The sequence below is a fragment of the Canis lupus genome, chromosome 3 (genome assembly GCF_003254725.2).
Source record: "Canis lupus dingo isolate Sandy chromosome 3, ASM325472v2, whole genome shotgun sequence".
In the NCBI taxonomy this organism is placed as follows: domain Eukaryota; kingdom Metazoa; phylum Chordata; class Mammalia; order Carnivora; family Canidae; genus Canis; species Canis lupus.
The window spans coordinates 61,905,955-61,921,057 of NC_064245.1; the positions used below are offsets into that span (position 1 = coordinate 61,905,955).

The following is a 15,103-nucleotide window of genomic DNA, read 5'->3' on the forward strand; positions in this document are numbered from 1 at the left end:
CTACTGGAAAGTGGGGGGCAGGGCCTGGCCATGGTGGGGGGTACCCCATGGGGAGCAGGGTCCAGCCATGGGGGGGTTCTCTGTGGGGGGCGGGCTGGCTGTGGTGGGGGGTGCCCCACATGGGGGAGGGCTCTGTAGGCACCAGGCTTACCTTCCATATCCAAGCCCAGAGGCAGTTGTTGATGAGAACAGTGGGGGAGGTGGGTTCTGGGGGACCCCACCCAGCCAGCAGGACTGTCCCCAGGGTGAAGCACCTTCCCAGATGCAGGCCCCTGCTCTGCTGGGTGCTCCATGGCTGGTCTCCCTCTATCCTCCACTAAGGAGGCATATTGTCAGCTTGGAGGGCCTGATTCTGCTGCCCGCCCACCCCCTTCCTGAGCACTAGGGATTCTAGTGTCACTGATCACAGGTGTGAGTTAGCACATCCCCTGTCCAGTGTCAGGTAGGAGACTTCAAAAGCTGGTACGGGTCCCCCCAGTGGCCTGTACGGTCTCCACGCATTTGTGTGTCTCTCTCTCTCTCTTTTTTTTTTTTTTTTTTTGATGAGCATTGCATGATGTTCATTCTTTTTTTGTAGTTTGTTTTCCACAGTTTGTTTTCTACAGAGAGTTTTGGTAAATGTGATATTTAGGAAAATATATTTATTCCAGATTTTTTTTGTATATTTTTTTATTGGAGTTTGATATGCCAACATACAGTATAACACCCAGTGCTCATCCCATCAAGTGCTCCCCTCAGTGCCTGTCACCCAGTCACTCCATCCCCCCACCCACCTCCCCTTCCACTACCCTTTGTTCGTTTCCCAGAGTTAGGAGTCTCTCATTTGGTGTGTGCCTCTTGAGAGAACAGGTAGAGTCATGGGAGGCCACACGGGCTGGCTGTCACCCCATACACTTGGGCTCTAGGAGGCTTTGTCTCAAAGGGCTTTCTCATTAGGTGGGGGGAAGGGACCCCACCCCCTCCCCCCCATCAGGCCTGGATCCACCATGGGACTGATGTCGGTTTTGGAGTTTCAGGGAAGAGGACTGGTTGAACTGGGACTGACCTCTGACCCTGTGCCTGTGGGACCTCAGAGCTTTACAGGACAGACCTCGGGGGGGGGGGGCGGGAGCAGGCAAGGTGGGTAGAAGGTGCAAGGTGGGCATCAGCTGAGGATTGCAAGGAGGTACTTGCAATAGGGTACTTGCAATAGTAGGGTTTCCAGCTACTGTGGCCCAGAGGCAGCCCCGGAGCAAAGGTAGTTTTACCCTCTGATGATGCCCCATAGAGCTCTCTTCCTTGGGCTTGAACCCACAGAGCCATTCACAAGGCATGCTGGGTGAGGCTGCATTTCGTGGACACCACCCGAACTACTTAGAAGGTTCTGTGGTGTCTGCCTGTGCCATACGCTGTGACGGTATGTCCTGGGGCCTGGGGCACATGCTGGGCAGTGGGCGCTGGCTGTGGAGGGCTGTGGCTGCCTCCAGGGGTCCTTGGACACTGGACTGAGTCGGGCCCCGGCTGAGGACACAGTCCTCACTCTGCATCTGGACTTTGGCCAGGCGGGTGCTCTCCCCGGCAGAAGATCTGCCCCTGAGACAGAAGTGGCCACCGGGGCTGCAGGTGGGTGACTCCTTCTTAGGAAGGGGCTTTTACGTCGTCTCAAGTGCCCATGCGAGGCAGGCCTGCTGCTGCAGACATGGGACAATCCTGTTCCCTGCCCTCAGGAGGTTGGACAACAGGGCAGAGGCGCTCCCAGGATGGTGGTGGGCTGGTGGTTCTGGGGGCTGGAGAGCATGTCTGGGGAGGAGGGTGGAGAGTGGGGGCAACTGGTGGACCTGGGCTGGATGCTGTTCAGTGGTCCTGTAAGTGAGATCCTAATCCACCAGGCCTGGGGGACACCAGCTCCACCTGGACATTTTCCAATCTACGACCAGCTGCTATGTGTTGGATTGTGTCCCCGAAAAAGTCCGCTCAAGTGAGTGTGGTCTTCTGTCACAGCAGCCCAACCTGACCAACACAGGAGCTGTGATCGGGACCTAGACAGTTGGCTGCTCCCTGGACCATTGGGCTTGGCCATCAGGGATTCTGGTACATTTCATCTGTAGCCATGCCCTTGGGTTTGGCTCTGTCTTTGGACCAGTGTTCCCCAGTGCCTCAGTCCTGAGACTCAGTGTGTCCCGTGGTCTGTAGGCTCCCACCCCTCAGTCCTGCTAGCCTACCCACGGCCAAAGTGACTACACCTGCCTTCACCCAGCTGAGCACTGCAGGCAAGCTCCTGTTTGGGGCTGAGCTGGCTGAACTGGCATTTTTGGGAACCATCTGCTGGGCATCATCTGAGCCCTGGGCTGGTCCTACCCAGCCCACATCCACATGCGTTTTGTGGAGCCCATGGTGGTTGCACCCCAGACAGTGGCTCATGTCCTCATTAAGCCATGGTCCGTCCCCTGAGGGATTCCCCACTGAATCCCATGGAGAAGTTCCCTGTTAGATTTGGAGCTTGTGCGACCCCACACCTGCCTCCCAGGGTCACCCTGTAGCTGCAGCTGGCCCACATCCCCACAGCGCCACCTCCATTTCTTTGTCCTGCTGTACGGCCCCTGGTCACGTTCCCTGGTCACGCCTGACATAGCCACCTCATTCCTTTGTGGACAGAGCAGGGGCAAAGTCCATCAAGGTGGGGCTTTGATACAGGGCTATGGTCCTGTCACCCCCTGTGCTTACTCCCCAGGTGGTTTGGGACATAGGTGACAGTAGAATCCCCGCTCTTCCATGCCTGCATTTTAACAGCCAGACTGATAATGGATGGAGAGATTACCTTTATGTGTGTGTGTGTGTGTGTGTGTGTGTGTTAAGATTTTATTCATTCATGAGAGACACAGAGAGGCAGAGACATAGGCAGAGGGAGAAGCAGGCTCTCTGTAGGGAGCTCAATGGGAGACTTGATCCCAGGACCCCAGGATCATGCTCTGGGCCGAAGGCAGATGCTCAATCGCTGAGCCACCCAGGCTTCCCCCTTTGTGTGTGTTTTATCACAGTTAATGGAAGTAATTGGATCTTTCTGAATGTTCTGTGATGGACCAATGAAGAATGAAACCACAGGGCCTTCTGTGTGAAGAAATAACCCTAACCCGTGTTCTCAGAGGTCTGTGGTGTTGCCAAGACTTTGGAACCACAGAAGGGTGGAGCTGTGTGCCCCTGTGGAGGAGCCCATAAGGCCTACAGTGCTTGCTGGGAGTGACCAAAGAGCCCTCGAGCCTCCTGAGACCTCCGTGGGCAGGGACTGCTGTGCCTTAGACGATTGGCACTAAATTGGAAAGCTGTCCCAGCCCGGTGTGCCACAGTGTGTGCCCCTGACCCGGGTATGTGTCCCTGATCCAGGCATGTGCTCCTGACCAAGGCGCTTTTGAGCACTCTCCATGAGCTCCTTTCTGAGGAGAGGAATAAGGTCATGCCTCAGTGGGCTTCTGCCTGGCTGGTTTCCTTATACCCTGTGCCAGAGAGGCTTTGATGGGAGAGACAGAGAGCCTGACTCCATGAGACCAGGTGACTGTGGTCACTGCCAGCTGGTATGACTCATACCCAGCCAACTTTGGGTCTAGATGACAGTCTGGGCTCTGCTTGGAGCTCCATTCTAGGTAAGGAGACCCAGAGTTTCTCCCCAGACCAGGGATCCAGGGGAAAAGATGCAGCTGGACACTTCGTGGCAGGGCTCTACCTATAGGCCCCCTGTGTAGACGTGCACCTGGGACTTCACTGTGGGGAGAGATGGGGGTGGGGAGGCAGGGGGCTGCTTGCGCGGTCCCTGTAAGAATCTGGTGCAACGAAAGGAAGTGGTGAGCCCCTCTTGACCTTCTCAGATGGCACAGAGTTAAGGTAATTATGGATTAATTCAACAAACATTAATCGAGTGTAGACTGTGTGCTGGGCATTGGGCTTGGGACTTGGCAGAGGACCAGATAGTAGAGGCCCAGTCTTACCTGGGACTTTCTCCCAGAAACCATTGCTGGTGTGAGGTGGGCGAGTGGCCGGAGTGGTGGTTTCAGAGCATGGTCAGAGATGTGGTGGTAGGAATTCTAGTGACCCAAAAGCCACATGGACCCCTCCTGAAGCACCTACTGTGGTCCCAGCTTGCTGCATAGACAGATTCATCACCCAGGGGGTTGGCTTGCAAAGTGTGCGTCCCAGGAGTGCTCTGTGGGTCCCCAGGCCTGCAGGATGCATGTGAACAAGATGGTCAGGCTGGGGGAGCTGGTGTCCTGAAGAGCAGGAGGCAGAGGCAGAGGGCTGAGGGCCTCTTTGGAAGAAAATGGGTCAGTGTGTGGAACTCGGTGCATTCTAGAAATGGTGACCTCAAACCCTCACTGGACGTGACCCTGGCAGACACCCTGCCTATGTGACATTCCAGGTTCTCTTGAGGGAACACAGACTCTGGGAAGCCACTGCTCTGGACCAGGCAGTGACCAGTGGGGGCCTGAAGGTGAGCTGACAGGTGGGGAGTAGCAGACTGGAAGCAGCAGTGGTTTCCTCGGGCTGCAGGGATCAGGAGGGCTGGTGACTCAGGTCCCTTTGAGGGAGAGTTGGCACCTGCTCCTGGTTTTAAAAGCTGTATTGAGGCATAATGTGCTTACTACCATTAAACTGTGCACTTCAAAGTTCACAGTGGTGGATTTCACATTATGTATTTTACCACAATGAAACAATTTTTTAAAAAGAGCAACACGAGGGATCCTCTGGGTGATGAGTAGCTTCGCATTGTGACCCTCCACATGTGGTGAGGCACTCATTGCTCACACTGATCACACAAGTGTGTGATCTGGAGCATGTGAGTGCAGCGGGCAGGTTGTGTCTGTGTGTCTGTCCTGGCCATGCTGCTGTCCTGCGGTTCTGTGTGATGATACTGTCGAGGGAGGCGGGGTGAGGGGTACACAGACCCCTGTACGATTTCTGTACTATTTCTTATGCTCACACGCGAGTCACAATTATGTCAAAATTAAAAGTTTGATTAACAAAAACATTTTTTTTCCAGTGCTTAGACTTCTATTTAAGATTCTGTCTCCCCTGAGTCAAATGTCCAACCTACATGCATCTTCTGGATCACACTCCTGGTGGGGTGGGCTGTGTTCTGGTGGCTGAGCAGGGCACAGAGGAGGGGTCTGGCATCCTGCCCTCTGAGAAGGGACCTTCGTGAGGTTTGTGGCAGTGGCAGTGGCTGGGAAAGAGCTGTCATGCCCTGCATGGGGGAGCATGTGAAGTTGCGTCCCACAGGACAGAGGGCCTGTCCTGTGGGGAGCAGCCCTGAGGCCCAGCTCCCTAGAAGACAGCTTTCTCTTGGGATGGGGGAGGTCATGGTGGAACACCTGCTTCATGTTGGCTGTATGCCCCTTATCTGGCACTGTGTGTGCTCAGCCTGTTCCTCCACAAGGAGCTGGGCCCCTAGCCCCTCAGAGAGAGGATCCCCTGAGAGGGTCCTGTGGGATCACAGGCATGAAGCTGGTACACAGTGAATGGGGAATAGGAGTGGGACAGGGGCCTGGGCATGGGCTTCCAGGGCAGCCTAGTCGTCCTCGTCCTTGGCACCATGCTTAAGGATGCGGGTGAACTCCATGTAGTTAAAGTTGCCTTTCTTATCAATGGGTGCCTCTCGGTACTCTCATCCACTTCCTCATCTGTGAAGCGGTCACCCATGGTGGTGAGCAGCTCCCGAAGGTGGTCCTCACGGATAAAACCTGAGGCCTCCTCATCAAAGCAGGCAAAAGCATTTTGGATCACATCTTCAGGGTCTGTGCCATTCAGCTTCTCCCCAAACATGGTGAGTAACATGGTGAAGTTGATGGGCCCTGGGGCCTCACTCATCATGCCCTCGAGGTACTCATTGATGGGGTTCTTTCCCAGTGAGGCCAACATGTCATGCAAGTCCTTCTTGTCAATGAAGCCATCTCAGTTCTGGTCAATCATGTTGAAGGCCTCCTTAAACTCCTGGATCTGGGACTGGTCAAACATCACGAAGACATTGGAAGTGGCCCGCTATGGCCGCTTCTTGGTGGTTTTGGCCTTGGCCTGCTTACTGGACATCTTGGCTTTAGGTGGGTGGGGCTTCCCTGGTGCGGAGAAGGCGTTTGCTCACTGTGTGGAGCTAGTGCGGGGCCACGGCCTGTCGGGTCCCGGCTCCAGACTCAACAAAAACATTTAAACAGAGCATGGTCAGGGATGTGGTGGCAGGGTACATTTATTGAGGTACAACTGACATATAATAAACTGCACGTGTTTAAAGTGGGCACTTTGATAAGTTCTGACATCGGCAGATACCGTGAAACAGGCACCCAGTCAAGACAGTGAGCCACACATTTCCTGGGCGCCTCTGTGGTCCCACTCTATCCCTCCCTGGTTCTCCCCTGCTCCCATCCCCAGGCAGATTCTGGTCTGAGATCAGTTTAAATTTTCTATTAAAAAAATGAAGGAATTGGGACACCTGGGTGGCTCAGCGGTTGAGTGTCTGCCTTTGGCTCAGGTTGTGATCTTGGGATGGAGTCCCACATTGAGCTCCTTGCAGGAAGCCTGCTTCTCCCTCTGCCTAAGTCTCCACCTCTCTCTCTCTCTCTGTCTCTCATGAATAAATAAATAAAAATCTTAAAAATAAATAAATAAAAAAAGGAAGGAAGTATGAGCAAGGACCCCCTAGTCCTGCCCTGGGGAAGGCCACATGTCCAGACTTGGGGAGACTCACCAAGTACAATAAAAGGAGCTTCTAGGAAGTCCTGTCACAGCAAGATGATGCTTTAGGAGGGTGCTGTGTGCTAAGTCCTGTGTTGAGTCCTGGCCTCCAGCATGGCTATATTTGCAGATGAGGCCATTAGGAGGAAACTAAGGTTACATGAGATCATGAGGGTGGGGTCCTATTGCCATAGGAGTAATATCTGTAGAAGAAGACCTGTCAGAAGGTCCCATCCTCTTTCTCTGCCACATGCAGTGCAGCGAGAGGTGGCTAGTGCAGCCAGGAAGCAAGTCTCGCCAGGAACCCACCACGCTGGCACCTTGGCCTTGGGCTTTTAGCTCCAGACCCAGGGGTGATAAGTGCCTGCTGCCCACGGTCTGTGGCATACTGGTGTGGCAGCCCAAGCAGACCAAAGACAGGGTAGTGTGGACATGACAGCTGTGGGGTGGTTTCACTCCCACTGTGAAGGGATGCAAGTTCCTTTTGGGGTGATAATCCAAGTCCTGGACTTGGAAGGGATTGGTTTGCAAACTGGCCACCATCCATGGAGGGTGAGGAGAGGCAGAAGACTGAGGTGACTACTCCTCTCCTCTGGTTGGCAGGAAGCGGGTTTAATAAGCAAGGGAGCTGATAGACTTGTCTCAGGGCCACAAGATAAGGAGATCTCTGTGCCCACTGCCAAATCTTAAAGTTCCTAGAGAGGCTGTAGTGGACTTAGCACTGTGCCATCCAGACGGGCTCAGCACATCACTTTGTCTAGAGGCTGTGACCTTGAGGCCACCTCTGAGTGGGGAAGGGAAGCAGAGCGCGTGTTCCTCAGACCCAGGATAGTGTGAGGAGCTCGGAGTTCCTGACTCCAGCTCCTAGGTCAGCCGGAGGCCACGTCTTCATGTCCTCTCAATTTCCTCCAATAGCTGGGTTTCCTGAGTCCCCTGCCCTGGGACAGTGGGGCCTCTGTCTCTGTGTGGTGCCCACCTCTCAGCAGATTGCCCTTGGCTCCTTTTTGTGGTGGTACAAGGGCAGGACAGAGGACAGGGGTTCAAGAGAGTGGCCAGCCCCAGCCTAGAAGTCATAGGGAATATTGGCTATATTCTCTTGGTCTCAGCAAGTTACAGGCCAGCCCAGATCTGAGAGGACCAGAGGACTCCAGCTCCAGATGGGAGGAGAGGCATGAAGCACAGAGTGGGGGATGCCTCAGATACGTTATTGTGGGGAATCTTCCTCCCAACCCCATGCCCTGGACCTCACTCCCCCCTGTGCACTAGATCTCCCCTCCCCCCTATGCACTGGGTCTCCCTTTCCTTCTTTACACTGGATCTCCCCTCCCCCTGTATAGTGGGCCACCCCGCCCCTGTACAGTGGACCTCCCCTCCCCCGTGCACTGGCGCTCCCCACCCCCTGTACACTGGATTTCCCCCTGCCCCCATGCTTTGGACCTCATCCCCTTTGCCTATTCAGTGTTGTTCCCCATCTCCTGTACTGGTCTCTCCATCTTCTAGATCGTTCTCCTGGAGGTAAAACCTGCTGTGAACTCCCCAGGTCACCAGCCCTCTTACCCTGAAGTCCTGCCCACTCTCCCCCTCACAGGAGTCCTGAAGGTGCTGCCCCTGTGCCCTCTGTGGTTTGCCTCACACCACTCCTTCTCCCGCCTGCTTCCTCAACAGCCCATCAAGACTACACTGTTGGCCACATTCTCTCTTTGACTACCTCCTCCCCTGGGGGGGTACACCACCTTCTAATTTCTGTCCTGTCTCACTGAGGCTCCTTCCCTGGCTCCCTTCCCATCCTCCTTGTAGGGGTGCATCACTCCTGTCTTCCCGGTTCCCCAGCCCTGCGTACCCTGACCTCTGCCCAGGTGCTAGACTCCTGACAGGCTGCTCGCTCAGCACCTCTTCTTGCCACCTAGGAGTGAGGCTGCTTCCTCACCTCCTGCCCATCACGTGCGTGCTCAGGCCATACCTGGAAATCAGCCCAGTTCTCCTGGTTTCAGTCTGTCCCTGCCATCAGCAAATCCTATAGTATGTCCTTCAGCATGTTCCCGGAGCACACCCATGTTCATGGCAGCATTTTTCCCCCTTGCCCAAGGAGGGAGCAGACCAGTGTTGACCTGCAGACAACAGAGAAATGCAATGTGTCCCATCCAGACACTGGAGTATTATTCAGCCTGAAACAGAAAGACATCCTGCCACCTGCCACTACATGGTGAGGCCTGAGGATGAAATGAGCCAGCTCTGTGAAATGAGCCAGCCCCTGAAGGATAGATCCTGTGTGACATCACGTGTATGAGGGACTTAGAGCAGCCAAAATCACAGAGACAGACGGGGGGTACCAGGGCTGGGAGGGGCGGGAACCAACAGTTATTACTGAATGAGAACATTTTTGGTTGTCACAACTTGGTGGAAGTGAGGGGGTGGTGTTCTTCTGGCATCTAGTGGGAAGTGGCCAGGGATGCTGTCACTAGCCTATGGTGCAACAGAGCAGTCCTTATAACGGGATTATGGCCCCAAATGTCAACACTGCCAGGGTAGGGAAACCCACTCTAATGCCTGCCCCCTGCTTCACGTGTCTTTCTGCATATCCTGCTGTTCTCTGGTCACTGGACAGTATCTGAGGGATGTGCTCGCTCTCTGAGGCAGCTGTGTGGTCAGGGGCCCTCTCCTCTGGCCTGGCATCCTCAGTGACCTTGGGTGCAGACAAGCTGGAGTGGGAATGAATTTCAGGAAATCCTTCTGATTCCTGCACCCTGAGTGACAAGGAGGCATTCTCAAGTCCAGCGCAACGAGTCAGCGAGCATCTGCATGTGGTCTGAATGCCCTGTGGAGCAGCTGGACGCAGTGTGAATGCTCTGCAGAGCATAGGTCCAAGCCATGTACCCTCACTCTCCCTCCCCTGGCTGAGGGGCTAGCCCATGGAGGAAGCTATTTGGAGCCCCCAGGAGGCCTAGGGGGGTGGCTTGCCCAGATCCAGTGGTTCTGGAGTGTGCTAACCCCAGATGGAGGTGATGGAGGATGGGAGCAGGGGATCAAGCCGTTAAAAAAGGCCTCCCTGTGCATTTTTTGCATTGTCACTTGCCCCTGGAAAGGAAGCAATATGATTAAGTAGTTTTATGAAATGTCAATTAATATTATGTTTGAATTCCTCTCTTACTAGTCTTTTAAATCTGGTCCAAAGAAAACACTGAATTTGGTGGTTCTCTCCTCCCTGGGAAGTGCACCCATAGTGCACTTGGGCGATAGAGTGGCGGGCAGCCACAGGTGGGTACCATTGCCAGGACCAGGTACCACAAAGTCAGAGCTCTGAGGCTGGTTAGGGAATGCCTAATCAGGCACGTGCCTCTCCGTCCTGAAACAGGGCTTCACACCAGAATCCGCCGCAGCCCATGTCTTTTGCTCCAATCTTAGAAAGGGGTAGAAGCTTCTCCAGCTCAGTGAGGTTGGATTTGTGTTGGGAAGGTCAGAGAGGTCACAAAGGTTGGCCTTGCCCGGGCTGGTTATCTGCAGGGTACCCTCTCTGCACCACTTCCTTGCTCTGGGTGCTAGGTCTGCTGGAGGACAACACTGCCTACTAGCACCACATTGATGGCAGAACCAGGACACCTCTGACCTGAAACAGTGCAGGTATACCACATCTGTGGCCCTGTGTACCCCTCATGTGACTGTCCCAGCACTGCAGACCCTACAGACCCCACTACCAGACACCCTGGCCTCTCTTTCCTGAGACCATGAGCCAGAAAAACTCCCTTTGTTAGAATGACACTATTGATGTGTTGAGGACCTCCGTGCACGGAGCTGGAGCCAATATAACCCGTGCACGGTCATGACCTTCTCATGTGCTCAGCCATCTTGGGAAGACAAGCAGTAGGCCACCACCTTCTCCCACTGAGTTTGTAACAGGAAGATGTCCTCTGTGGGTCTGGGATCTGAGACATGGCTGCTGGAGTGAAAAGTGGCATGACCCAGAAATGCCACCTGCAGACCACCGAGTAACAGCCCCCGAAGATGTGCATGTCCTGATCCCTGGAGGTAGTGAGCATCTTAGGTTATGTGGCAAAGGGGAATACAAGTTGTAGATGGTGCTGAGGTTGGTAACAAGCTTTTTTTAAAAAAAAATATTTATTTGAGGGAGAGTGTGCACATGTGCACAAGCTGAGGGGAGGAAGAAGGGAGAGTTAGAAGCAGGCTCTCCACTGAGCAGGTGTGGGGCTTTATCCTAGGACCCCAGGATCATGACCTGAGCTGAACACAGACACTTAATCAACTGATGCCTGCAAAATGGTTCTGGATTATCCAGTGAGCCCAGTGTACCTACAAGGTCCTTAGTGGTAGAAGAGGGGGCCAGAGAGGGTCAGAGGCAGCTATGACTGTGGAAGGTCTGAGAGACGCATCATTGCTGGCATCAGAAGGGGAGACATCTGGCAGCTGGGAAAGGCGGGGAAACAGTCTCCCCTGGACCATCCTGACGGAACAGCCCTGCCGACTGTTAACCCTTGATGTTAACCCAGCAAGACCTGTGCTGGAATTCTGTCTTCTGGAACTACAGAGTCATACATGTTGTTGTTTTAAGTCACTGAGTTTGTGGTGATTTGCTACACCTCCTCTTAGGGATGGGCACACATGGCCAGGGGATGTGTGAGAGCGTTCCTGGAAGGTCACGCACACAGCCAGACCCTCATGGGGCGTGGCTGAGTGCACCACGGGGCTTCACACAAGGGGCAGTGCAGAGTATCAACTTGGAGACTGGCAGTGCACACAGGATGTGACAAATCAAAAGCCCATCTCAAAATATCACATATGCATGATGTCTTTTTATAGAGTTAAAAGCAACCAAAAATACATTTAGGACCACATATGGCAACCAAGCTGCATTAAAGGGGCCGCATGAGTCAGGATCCAGGGTGCAGGAAGCTTTGTGGGGAGGCGTGGAGTGGATAGTGGCCGTGGGGAGTGGATGTGGGCTATGGCAGGTTCTACCTTCACGTCGGGTGGCGGGCTTGTGGGTGCTCATCACATGATTTAAACAACTGCTGAGCCATAGCCGAGAGATGGCCGTCTCCTGGGCCTGTGTGGCTTGTGGCCTGCCTCCTTCCAGAGAATTCCCAGCCCAGGAGTTTTATTTCTATTTATTTGTTTTTTAAATTTTTATTTATTTATTTAAGGGAGGGAGGGGAGATGGAGAGAATCTCCAGCAGATTCTCCCTGACTCCTGACTCCTGATCCTGAACATGAAGCCTGATGTGGGGCTCCATTCCCCGAACCTGAGATCGAGACCTGAACTGAAACGAAGAGCTGGAAGCTTAGCCCACTGAGGCCCAGGCGGCCCAGGAGTTTTAAATTAGTGTTGCCAGTAGCATTGTGTGTGAGACAGGCAAGCTTTGCACAGTCTGATTGTTCTGTAATTAGCAAGGGGAAGGTGGTTGCCGTGTGCAGACGGAAGGGGGAGCAGCGGGGCTGCAACGTTTGGGGTGCCTTCTGACAGCTTGCATTCAATAGAACTGATTAACTTGTGTGGTTAATAAAATGTCTTTGGGGGTGAGAAGGATACAGCATCTGGTCTTTTAGGAGGAGCTTTGCAAATTTGCTTTCTTCCAGGATAGGAGCAAAAGATCTCATTTGTCTTGCCTGGATCTGGAAAGGGATAAAAGTCTCTATTCTTGGAACTCCAGGGCTGATCCAACACACACACACATTTATCTGCATTTCTGCAAATTCCTTGTAGCCAGGATGTGTGGTGCCCGATTGCCATTGAGCTTACACAGCCAGCGCTGAGCTTCTGGACACAGTGTCCGTTCAGACATGGCGTCTGGGTGGAGGACGGCTGGGGGTTGACAAGGAATTCAGAGAACACAATGTTTCCCTTGAATTGCACAAAGAATTACAGGAAGAGAAGAAGGGATATGAGGATGTATTATGAGGCGTGAAATTTAGTTGTACTTAGATAATCTTGTAAGGGGTGAGGGTCAGCAAGATAAGTGAGGTGACTTCTTGAGGATAAATCTTGTAGAGGATAAATCTTGTAGAGGATAAATCTGCTGATTTGCTGAGAGATACTGGCTTCATCCTTCTTCCCAAACTGGCACACAGTGAGCCTGATGAAAGGAACGTGACATTGATATACTTTTCTTGAGAGTCCCGCCTATTTTAGATTTTTTGGTTCCATTTTTCGTGGTCATTTTGTCTCTAGTATGGAATTTACTCTGGTGTTAGACTCTTGATCTGGCCAGAGAGTGATTACTCAGCATTGCTTCTTTAAGGGAGAAGGTCAGGCTTCCCAGAATGTGAGAGAAGAGGTGCTTGCATGTGGGGACATACTGGCTGCTTGGGGTTTCTCCTTGGGATGTGTGACCCCTGGCAACTCACACCCAGGGGATTGGGGTTTTTTTTTTTTTAAAGGTTTTATTTATTTATTCATGAGAGACACAGGAAGAGAGGTAGAGACACAGGCAGAGGAGAAGCAGGCTCCATGCAAGGAGCCCAATGGGGGACTCGATTCCAGGAATCCAGGATCAGGCCCTGAGCCAAAGGCAGATGCTCAACTGCTGAGCCACCCAGGTGTCCCACCCAGGGGATTGTTATTAGTTTTATTTTATTTATTTATTTATTTATTTATTTATTTATTTATTTATTATTATTATTTTTTGTTATTAGTTTTAAATGAAGGTGAAATTCAGGTAACATAAAGTTAACCATTTGGAAGCAAAACACTCAGTGGCATTTAGTGCATTCTCAGCATTGTGCAACCATCACCTCTCTCTAGTTCTGGAACATTTTCATCCTCCAAAAAGGAGACCCTGTGTCATGAAGCAGCCCAGCCTCTGGCAACCACCCATCTGCTGAGGGTGCTTTTCAAGTGCAGAAGGAACAGCTTAAATGATTAAATTTAGTTTTATGATGACTCATCACTACCAGCATATTTAAGAAGGATGAAGGTGAGTGGCTGGGTGGGGGCTGCTGGCTGGGGCGTGCACCTGACCCAGCAGCGTCACACTCTAGCTGTATGACCTTGACCAGGGGCCTGGCCTCTTTGTGCTTTGATTTTCTGCCTGCTAGACGAGGCTGGTGATAGCACCACGCACAGGGCTGTAGGGGGAGATGACAGGGTGCTTAGAGAGTGGGACAGAGCCTGCCCCTCTAAAGATGTCCAGGGAATTCAGCAGAGAGGGGGGACATGGCTTCCGGAAAACAGAGATGAACAGTGGGAAACGTCATGCCCACTTTCCAACGTGCAAATCAGAGAGCTGAGGTCGTGGTGGTGGCAGCCTGGTTCTGAACACAGCCCCTCTGGGGCCACGTTCCTGTCTTGCAGCTCCGTGAAGAGGGTGTTTCACTCCCTCAATGTGTATGTGGCACACTGTCCTCAAGCCAGGAGGGTGTCGCATATCATGGGTCATGGCCCTATATATGAGAATTCATATATAGGGCAGCAGGTGAACCAAATTCCTGACACCAGCTCCTTAGGGAGAGGTGGGAGGCAGGCGGAGGTGCCAGCATAAGTTGGGTAAAAAGGAAGCAACAGGAACCTGGATTCTTCCAGGCCAGGTCTTGGCTGTGATGATGATCTGCCAGGGGCCCCAGGTAGATGCCCCAGCGCTCGCTCTGGGGCTCTGTTCTCTGGCCGCGGATGCGTCCTAGGCAGATGGGCTGAACAGATGAGAGGTTTTGTAGAAGAGAACTGACTTATGTGAGTTCCCCCGAGTAGATGAATTCAGAGCCAGAAAGAATGGGAGGCAGTGAGGGGGAGTGGGTGTTTAATGGGCAGATTGGGAGGATAAGATCTGGAGATGGAGGGTGGGGCTGCTCACAGTGCTGTGAGTGCCTGATGCCACTGAGCCGTACACTTAGGAATGGTTGACATAGTAAACTTTACATATACATATTTTACCACCATAAAAATGATAGTTGAGCTCTTAAGATACACTTGATCTAAGACAGCAGCATGTGTTTTGGGGTCGGCAACATACACAGAAGCAAACGGTTGATAACGCAGACCCGCATCTGTGCTGTGAGAGTCTCATACTACATGTGGATGCATCAGACACGTGTGAACGTGGGCTTCAAAGCCCAGGCGCGTTACAAACCCCAGAGCACCCACTCAGACGTGGAAATAGCTGGTAAGAAGGGCAGAGCTAGAAGCCTTCATGGCGGCTGGAGTGGGGTGGCAGAGGTCTACTTGATGCAGGATGGGGCAGGGAGGGAGGAGGGGGCTGAGGCTCTGGGACCAGTAGGGAACTGAGTGCCACCTGGGGGAGGCCAGCACTTGCTGGCTGCTTAGGAAGCTTCTCTGTTCAGCAGGAGGAGTGGCCCTGGCAGTCACGGCACATCCCAGAGTGCCCACTGATGGCCCTGGTGTCTGCTCCCCTTCCCCCTGCCCCCTGCAGGGGCAAGGAAGACCCATCTTGGGCGGCTTCTAGCA

General features: G+C 53.1%; 1 protein-coding gene and 1 pseudogene across 12 annotated transcripts in view; one reads left to right on the forward strand and one right to left on the reverse strand.

Annotated features, from left to right (window-relative positions):
* Nucleotides 1-15,103, forward strand: part of ZFYVE28 (zinc finger FYVE-type containing 28) — a 159,159-nt gene that overhangs the window by 58,664 nt on the left and 85,392 nt on the right. The gene's annotated exons all lie outside the window — the stretch shown is intronic.
* Nucleotides 5,016-6,090, reverse strand: LOC112653335 (myosin regulatory light polypeptide 9-like; annotated as a pseudogene).